This window comes from Crocodylus porosus, unplaced genomic scaffold (genome assembly GCF_001723895.1).
Source record: "Crocodylus porosus isolate Cpor-Errol unplaced genomic scaffold, CroPor_comp1, whole genome shotgun sequence".
In the NCBI taxonomy this organism is placed as follows: domain Eukaryota; kingdom Metazoa; phylum Chordata; order Crocodylia; family Crocodylidae; genus Crocodylus; species Crocodylus porosus.
Window position 1 is genome coordinate 47975904 of NW_017728909.1, and position 9088 is coordinate 47984991.

At 44.8% G+C, this 9088-nt stretch overlaps 1 protein-coding gene across 1 annotated transcript in view; it reads right to left on the reverse strand.

Moving 5' to 3' along the window:
- The window catches only part of S100Z (S100 calcium binding protein Z), a 29358-nt gene extending 25382 nt beyond the window's left edge, over window positions 1-3976 (reverse strand). Inside the window, exon 1 of the mRNA XM_019532213.1 lies at window positions 3928-3976. The gene's annotated coding sequence lies outside the window, so the exon portion shown is untranslated. The remainder of the gene's footprint in view (window positions 1-3927) is intronic.
- Window positions 3977-9088: the final 5112 nt, after the last annotated feature.

The window sequence follows — 9088 nt, forward strand, 5'->3', positions numbered from 1 at the left end:
AGGCTTGTGTGCTCTCCTGCTCCCTTTGATCCTCATTGGGATTACCTTCCTTTGGGCTTGGAGGATCGTCTTCTTAAGGAGCGACCACTCTCCTTCGACACCTGGCTCCCCTCCCCTCCGGGACCTCAGTGCTTCTCCAACTATCCTCCTTAGCTCGTTGACATATTTGGGATGAGAACAGCTTACTGCTTTATTTATCCTCTAAAGGAGGCTGATTATATGAATCACCTCTCCTGCGACTTCCCAAGTCTGCAATCACTATGGAAGGGGGAAAAAAAACCAAGCGAGCACTGATCAGCATTCCCATCCCACTTGATACCATACTGTTTTGCTTAATTACTTTCCTATTGAATCATTGTATTCCTCTCTTTAATTGTAATGCATGGACTTTTTCTCTCTGAAGCACTGTCCTTGGGAATTTTCCTTTTCCCAAGGAAATCAATAAAAAAAAGGTCTTTTCATTTTTATTTATTGTGGGCCAACTGAGTCTTTTGTTGTTCCTTCTCCTTCAGCAGACTATCTACTGTGCAAGGGGCTTGCTGCCCATTTTTCCTCATCAGATAATTCTAGTTTGCTTCCATGGGCTCCTGCCTCCTCAAGTTTCTACTGAACCATGCCCAATTTTCTGCCTTTTTGCTGTATTTGGGTCATGTGCAATTGCATGAAGTTGACTTTGCACAAGCAACAATTACATATGTTGTCCCCTTCCAGAAGTACGTTAGGACACTGGTGCTCTCTGTATGCATACATAAAAGCTCAGGGACTGACAAACCATGCAAATTAGAGACCACATTCAAACAAACTGCAGTGGGACCAAACCTATAAAGTAGTAAATAACCTCATTTCCCAAATGTATGATCTCTGATATAAGTGTGATCATGTATTCCACCATATAGATATAGCTGTTTGTATGCTTATGTGTGGTTGATCAGGGATCCTGGAAAGATACAAGACACTTTGATAACTAGACTTGTTTCTCTTTAAAAAATTGGTACAAATGTAAGCTTTCTGCACTAGCTGGCGCACGTTCTATTTCCCCTGTGTTCAAATAAGGGTATGTCTGGACTGCAGAATGTATGTGATCTTCATTAATCCTCAGAGTATGCTTTCAATAATTAATTGGCAGTTAACTAAAGGGTTTCATTCATTGTGAAACAATAGAAAGATTTCTGTGAATGATTAAATAGCAAAGGAATATTCCCTTTGCTATGATGAAATAAAACAAAAGATACTGGGGGAAAGCTACCTGGGCTAGCTTTAAACAAGCTAGTTTGGGTACCAGCAGCCAAGCGAAACAGAGTTCCACAAAGACTACATTTATCCAGCTTCTTGGCAGGCATATTAGCCCTGTCACAAGCCTGTCCATGAGAGATCTGAAGTACTCTTCTCTGTGCTATAACACTCTCCAGGGCACAGACCGAGGTTGCCCTGAGATGGTTCCCTATCCCAGCAACTCAATTCCTCTGCCCTTTTACTGGATTTTGTGGCTGCAGTGAAGGATCTCTGCCTGTCCCAGGTAGCCCTCACAGTTGGGTAATGAAGAAATTATAGGTTCCCCCCCTCCATGGAGAGGGTAAGGCTAGAATATCACCTGCCCAGAAGTCACTCTTAAAGGCAACCAGTAAGGAGACAAACAACAACATGATTTATAATAAAAATAAAACAAGCCCAAGAAACCAGCAACTGTATGTTGAGATGCAGACAGATATGAGTAAGCAAAAAAGAGTAAATACCAAAACACTGACCTATTCGTACCCTACACCTTGGATCCTTAGCCAGCTTCAAGGGTCTTAATGCAGTTTCTGGCTCTGACCCTGCCTGTTAGGGCCTCCTGCATCACCCCTGTTGCCCTGGTTTTCCCAGCCTCTTTGGCTGGGGGACCCAACCTCTCCTTTTTCCATGAGAAGACTGAAGATTAAGCCATGTTCTCTAGGCAGGCTTAAGTACCTTTGCCAGCCTGGCTATTAACATATGTCACCCCTTTATTTCTAGGGGAGGCTCACACTGTGCCAATAACTTCTTCACCCTGAAGGTGCATATTTACCAGACTATAATCTTGCATCCTTTTTACATACGTAGATTCATTAATTTGATACCCCATCTCTCCTGTAGGATAGTTTGGCCAGCTAGGCATCAGGCTTCTTTTAAAATGTAAATATATGATTGCCTGAACAGGCCTAGGGTGCCTCTTAGCACATCTGCAGGGGGGACCAATAAACAAACCAAATCAAATCAAGTGCTAATTCTGAGCCATTGACCCTTTTAAGTGTGAACAACTGTGGGCCATTCAAATCAATTGCTGCCCTATTGATACATTAGCTGAAATATAAAGATACATCAAAATTGCATACATGTCAAATGCTAACATACACAGGTATGGGAACAATAAAACTGAACACAGCTTTGGACTGTTACAATTAGAAACTAGATCCAGCAATAGCAAATCTGATATCTATGCATGCCACACGATTCCTAAAAGTACCTTTGTCTCGGGTGCTGTGACAAGCTCACAGAAGTTCTGCGCTGCTTCGGCTATAGTGCTTCTGATACTTGAGCTAACTCATTTCAAACTAGGGCAGCTGTCTCTACGCTACACTGCAGTCGTACAGTATCAATATATTCAAAGTAGATAGCTTGGTAAAACCAGCAAAAGCTGCCAGAGACTTCTTTCTCCTGAGGTTCCCATTGGTGCAGCAGAAGTGGTAGGATCACTAGTATGGAGTTTGTCTTTTTCATTGCAGACAAGTCACTGTACCTTTTTTGTTTTCCTACTCTTTGCTGCCTTGCATCTTTATATAGATGCTTATTAATGCTCTTTAGTACATCTCCAAAATGAAAACAGCAAGGAATATGAGGCTATGTTTACACTGGAAGTGCTCTACCAGCAAAGTCCTCCAAGTACAGATGCTTGGGGGAACAGCAAATCGACTTCCACCAAATGAAGCAAGCTGTACAATAAGTGTGCAGTTACTAGGGCTGTGCGAAACAGCACTGTTCCATTTTGACTTCCGTTTCAATGGGACAGTGTTTCATTTCGAGTTTTGTTTCATTTCAAAACTGCTGTTCTGTTTCGTTTAATCAAAATTGTTTCGCTGTTTCAATATTTTGCCCATAGGCTATAATGGGGAACCACAAAACTGCTTATAACTTTGTCATTTCTTGCTTGATTTGGATGAAACTTGCAGAAGTGGTAGCCCCTTCTGAGGTCACAAAGCTTTAAAGAGATAGGTGCAGAGGTTGCTGGGAAACTGCACCTCAGAATCTTGAAAGCAAAATTCATGGCACGTGTGTGTTAAGGCACAGCCGGGTGACAACTGCAGGCATGGTAGTCCTTTCTAAGGTCATGAAGCCTGCCAAGTTTCAAAGAGATAGGTGCAGGGGTATCTGGGAAACTGCATCTCAAACTGTTCAGAGCAAAACTTGTGTCACTTGCAAGTGTGAAGGTGCAGAGAGCTCAGTTCGAACGATGCTTTTTATGCAGTTTTTCCATCCTTCTCCCAGAGCACTGGGACTGGAAGGGACCTCAGGGAAGGATGACAGTCAGTGGCCAGCTACACAGTCAATATGTGAGCAGTCCTTTCCCCCTCTTCCCCCTTCCCCTCCATAGTTTCTCTTTAGCTGCATGCAAGCCCAGCTTCAAAACTCAAAACGTTTTGAAACTTTCAAACATTTTGACTGCCTGTGTTTTGTTTCGAGGCTGTTTCAAAGCCTTTCACTTCAATTTGATTTAATTGTTTTGAGCCTGAAACGAGTCGAAACAGCGTTGAAACAAAACAGCCGGCAAAATTTCGCACAGCCGCAACAGCAGTTACCATATTTGCACAAGTGGATTCTGCCAGCTCAGTTATGCTGGTCAGCAATCACACACACATCTTTGTACCCCTGAATGACAGTCTTAGGACAAAAGAAATCTGTTATTTAAGCTACCTCATTTCAAGCTGAGTTAAATATCCTTATGGAGTCGAATGTTGATAACGAGGTCACTAGAACTGATCTACGAAAAAGCAAGGAAAAAGAAAAATAACTTAGCAAGGCATAGCAGATGGGTCATTTTCAAACAAGTTCTGCATGTGGCTGCAAGTGCAAGTGACTTTTCAGCTCTTGGCATGTCAAGAATTCAGCAGTACTTTCATAGCTGTATATTCCTGGTACTTAATAATGCTAGGCTGTAGGATATGTGAAGCCATTAGTATTTCTGGAGTAAAGTTCTTAGAGCCTTATTGGTCTAGTACGCTGTATTCAAGTACAGGCAGGTCCTGCCAAGTGCAGCATGGGGCATTCTAACATTTGTGAAACCTCCTTCAGTAAACAGAATTGAATTTACTTAGTCTTTACCTCATAAATACCAATGTGCATGCCTCTCTGCAAAGAGTTTTCCCTTTCCTTCCCTTCCCTTCCTGGTTATTAGTAGGTGTATTATTAAAACCTTACATAATACTATTACTATGCATTGTCTTCTTACATGTTGATAGAGCAGAAGATCCTCACCTCCAGGAGTTTACAGCCTACAAACACATCAGACAAAGAAGTGTGGAAGGATGTGCCTTATTATGTACAAGCCCAGTGGGTGGATCCAGGATTTTGTAAAGGAGGATGTCGGAGCAGCAACCACAACAGCAGGAAGGGCTGCCTGATACTCCCAGGTGTTTCCCCTCAGCCAGGGAGCAGGCACAGGAAGAGGTAACCCACCTGCTGCTGCTGTCCTGGGATAAGCACAGCTTCCTGCATAGTCTAACTGAAGCAGGATAAAAGTGCCTCTAGAGCTCCCCTGCCCCCCAGGACAGCCAGAGACAGGAAAGACAACAGCAGCAGTGGACAGTGAAAGCCCAGGGAACTGGAGGGGAAGGGAGAGAAGGAGACATGCTGCTGAGCACAGAATGGAAGGGAGAGGGGGAATCCTTACCTGATTCAGAAACTTAAAACCCCCTCCTGTGGCTACCACAGCATAGTATGAAAGAGAGTGCAACCAAATGACTGCAACCCCCTCAATCCACCATGACAAACCCTGGGAAATTTTTCATTAGTTTTCTTTTCATGTTTAAATTGCAAGATTAAATTAAAAGACTGAGAAGCAAGACCCGAGAGCTGCAGTGGTCAGTTAGAGGAGGAAAGCAGTCTGAAGATCACTTCTGCCTAAATTGCAGCAAGTCAGCTATGCATGGACCATCCCACCCTCTATAACCTGTTACCATAGTCAGAGACCCCATCCCAAATTGAACCACCCACTACTCAAAGCAGAACACACACTTCTATGCCTGTGCCTGCCCTTTCTAGCTGCTCCAGCTCTGGGGCAATCAGCAGTGGCTGCCCTGACCCAGTCTCACTATGCAGAGACAGAGGCAGCAGCAGCAGCAGCAACAGCTCTGGGCCAAGCTGAAGGTAAGTGCACCAAGCCACACACTGGGTCTCTTCTGTGCACCCCACTGTCATAACCCTGTCCCCTGCCTCGCTAGCCAGCCCAGACTGGACTAGTACTCAAATCTAGAATGAAGCTTCCCCCCTGCCTGCATCACATTGTTTGAGTGGGAACCTTGCCTTGGATTCAAACACACATAATTAAGAGTCATGTTCAACTTCTGCCCTGAAGTTTATGTTGTCTTACGCATTCTATGTCTGCATCAGATGGCACTGTTTGGCATCAGAAAGGTGGAAAAACTGAAGAAAAATAAAGATCTGGCATCGGGCAAAAAGGCCGTATGCCAGAGATTGCACAAATATTCAAATACTGGAATCTAATGATTCTTATTCATTGGTTTCCAAGTAGCTCAAAACTGCTTATCTCCTGTAAATATAGTATTAAAAAGACACAAATGTGTGACCATAGAGATTTAGAGAACTTCAATATTGACTTATTGCATCAACTCCATAATGGATGCATCAGTGGGAATGCTACTGCCACCCCCGTCACAGCACAGTTTGGCTTCTGCCTCTTCAAAGCCCCTTGGAAATATTAACTAATTACTAATTGCAGTGCTGCTGAGCAGGCTCGTTGGACAGAGCTAGAAGCCAACAGCTGGGACTCCTGGTTCCAAGGCTGGCCCACTGCATCTTGGATATAGATCAAGGAGGGACAAACTTTAAAGAATAGATTTTGCATTTGGGTGGCAAGTTTTGAGGCATCCAGCCTGAGATGGAATCTATTTGCAGCTGTAAACAGGGCTGAGCACCTGCAGCTCCCACTGATTTCACTTGGACTTGTCTGGATTCCCAGTGTCTGAAAGTGGGTACCCAGAAAAACAGAAATGACTTTGAAAAGTGGCCTTTGGCTTCTCTGTGCCAGAGCCAGGTGGTGCTCGGGTCCCTGGGTTTCTGACTGCACCAGGGGAAAACAAAACCCCTAGGGGCCAAAAAGGGACACAGAACCCCCCCCGCCCCCGGCTGGGTGTTTTGCTCCCAGGGGATGTTTCAGTCCAGGGCTCCAGCTCTGAGGGCCAACCTGGAGCCCAGGGCAGGGAGTGCAGACACTGCCCTCCGCTTCCTCTCCCAGCTGCAGGGCAGGAGCAGTCACAACCTCCCTGCAGCCTGCTGGAGCAGCTGGGGTTGAGCACAGCTGGTGACAGGAGGTGGGAAGAGGGAAGGCTTGGATCCTACAAGTTGCCACAGCACTGAGGGACGGGATGTGCTCACACTTACTGGGATCTCTGCATGTATCAGGCCAGGGAGCTGGACCTCAGAGGTGAAAGATCCCACATGGACAGTACCTGCATAGAAATAGTAATGGGAGCTGCCATCTGAAACCTGAGCCTGGTCCAGCCTGAGGAAGCCTTCAGCCTCCTCTGGCAAGTGGGGGAGGAAAAACCCTCAGGGAAAATGGAAAGTAATGACTAGGTAAACAGGCAGAAGGATGTGCTAAACCAAACGAAAGCCACTTCTTTGCAGTGAAGCCTTTATGCGAGTCCAGAGAAAATTTCATAAGGATTTAGAGCACTAATAAACTCTCCTGTCTTTTTATTACATGTTACAGATTACACACCTATTCAATAGTGGGTTTTTCTAACACACACAAAGTGGGAGATCTATTCTTCACTTATGTGTGCAAAACTGTCCATGTGACGGGGCCGCTGAGTGAATTACCTGTACTGAAGGCCACAAATGTAGGTTTTTCTATTTGGAGTTGATGTCACTGTGTGCTCTGTCCATTTTGAAGGCAGGAATTTCCCAATCATTCTCAACCAGTCCTCACATTTCTTTGTGAAGAAGCCTCGAGATTTTTGGCATGCCTCACGGATGCCCTTCTTGAAGCTCTTGCTCTTGCTTGAGTGATTGGTGGTGTCAAGAGCATCAGGGCAGTTGGCATGATTCTCACTGAGGCACTGCTGGAGAAGATGTCTCTTAGCAGAGTTTTTCAAGCACTTGAGACTGAATCTCTTCTTTGGTTGCTTCTTCTGTTGACATCATGTTGTGGTCATATGGATGGACATGTTGGAGTGTATCAAACAAGGATCTATCCAGCAGCTGTTGGGGCTGGTCTTCTCCTCGTCTTCTTGTGTCCCATCTGAGATGGTTGATGACAGGCGTTCAGCAGAATCTGCCAACTGTTCGAATCTGAGCGGGCTGCGATATGAGCGTGTCTGCTGAGGCCATTATGGCAGTTGGCTGTAGCAGTTGGCATTATGGCTGTCCTGAGGTGACTTTGCAATGCACTATGATACAGCCAGTTAGGTGCCAGGGTTTTGAGCAGGGGTGCTTGCACAATAGCTTTCCACTTTTGCCTTGTGATTTATTCAGATGGATACAGCAAGTGAACAGCAGAACAAGCTCTAAGCAATGGCACTAAGAGATAAGACTAGAGTGACAGTTTTAGGTACAATATCCATGGCAAGTCAGCAGCAGCAGCCTGGTGCAGGTTTTCAATACAATCATTAAAAAGATAAACAGGACATTCCTCCATGATATGTGCTACAGTCTGGATCTCACCACACTCAAACTTGGCGTCTTTAATAAAATTCCATTTACAAAGTAGCTAGTTGTCCTCCTTGTTCAACATAGTCCAGCTCTGCATTAGTAAAGCAAAGCCAGGACATTTAGATGTGGGATCCATGATAAGAAATGTATAATGAAGTCAGTTGTCTTGCATCGCTGGGTCCATTTTCCTTGATATCAAAGCTTTCATGATTCAGTTCTTTTCTCACACACCAAAATGGCCTTCTTCGACATAAGCCTGGCCTATGTAGGTCATTAAGTTCCTCAAAAACTGGTAGTCAATTGAATATGGGCAGTTTTTTGTAGACTCTTTATTTAGCCTCTTGATGTTGAAGATGCGGAGGGGTATGAGATAGAAGAGACAGCCAAGGAACGTAGTGTATCTGCAGGTACCTGTCATAAGTTTCAATGGTTCATTCGGTTGCCTTGTGATGATTAGATCATATTGTGCACACTCGTTCAGGAAAAGAAATCCATACAGCTCTGGGCACAAGTGCTGTCCTTCAATCCAGTTGGGTGCTGTTCGCGCTGTGCACCAGAGTGTGGACAGTCCAGGTTGCAAACCTCAGTACTTGACTTGGATGGATGGATCCCAAGCAAGTGACATAACATGGGCTGTTTAAGGTGCCTTTTCTAGTGCCCTCCACACACAGGATAGCAGAGTTCATCTGAAATAGGCCTGCTCAGTCATAATTGCAGCTGCCTAATCACACACCTATACAAAATAACCATCATACAGTCATTGTTTCTGTACATGCAGGTCTGTGATTAGGGGCAGGTCCATGACTAGGGGCTTCTGGTAATCACAAGTGTCTGCCCCCATCACCACTCACACATCACTGTGGGACTTGCTATTGAAGCAAGAGGCTTGTGCACATCTTCTTTTAATGTGGGGATGAAATGGCATATCAGCAACCGGACAGTACTTCACAGTACTGTCAGGAAGCAAACCTGAATCCCATGCCAAAGAAAACTGAGAGCACTGAAGATTTCTGTTCTGCTGCAGCCTACATTTGCCTCTGCCACCATCGTAAAATGTTCTTGCTTCATCTGCATGCTCCACAATCAATGACTTTTATCTTTATTTTTGGGTCACTATTAGCATGGCAAGCTTGGTTTCCACCTTGCCAACATGGGTGACCCTAGCAGAAGTACAAAACTGCAG